We start from the raw sequence: 316 nt of genomic DNA, 5'->3' as shown, positions 1-316 counted from the left end.
CATATGCTGTGTTCATAGCATTAGAAATTACTTTTTAAATATTCAACAGCAATCTTCAGTCCGCGTCTCCCTGATAGAATTTTCATAATACTCTGGATATTCCACACACACACAGTTTTCATAAGGAATATTTCTTTGGTAATAATTAGTTTCAATGAAAACTGTTCACAGCAATGTCTGCAGATTATAAAGCCTAATCAGGACACAGATTTCTGAGAGAAAAGTTTTTGTTGAATTCTTTAGATGTAATTTCCCAATGCTGTAAGCACCACAAGCAAAATTCAGTTTAACAGCATTGTTTTAGAGTGCCAGAATG

At 33.5% G+C, this 316-nt stretch overlaps 1 protein-coding gene across 5 annotated transcripts in view; it reads left to right on the top strand.

Annotated features, from left to right (window-relative positions):
* Positions 1–316, top strand: part of LOC109138772 (CUB and sushi domain-containing protein 3) — a 205,529-nt gene that overhangs the window by 162,810 nt on the left and 42,403 nt on the right. The window lies entirely within an intron of this gene.

This window comes from Larimichthys crocea, chromosome XIII (assembly GCF_000972845.2).
Source record: "Larimichthys crocea isolate SSNF chromosome XIII, L_crocea_2.0, whole genome shotgun sequence".
Taxonomy (NCBI): Eukaryota; Metazoa; Chordata; class Actinopteri; family Sciaenidae; genus Larimichthys; species Larimichthys crocea.
This window is presented reverse-complemented; position numbering and strand designations above follow the sequence as displayed.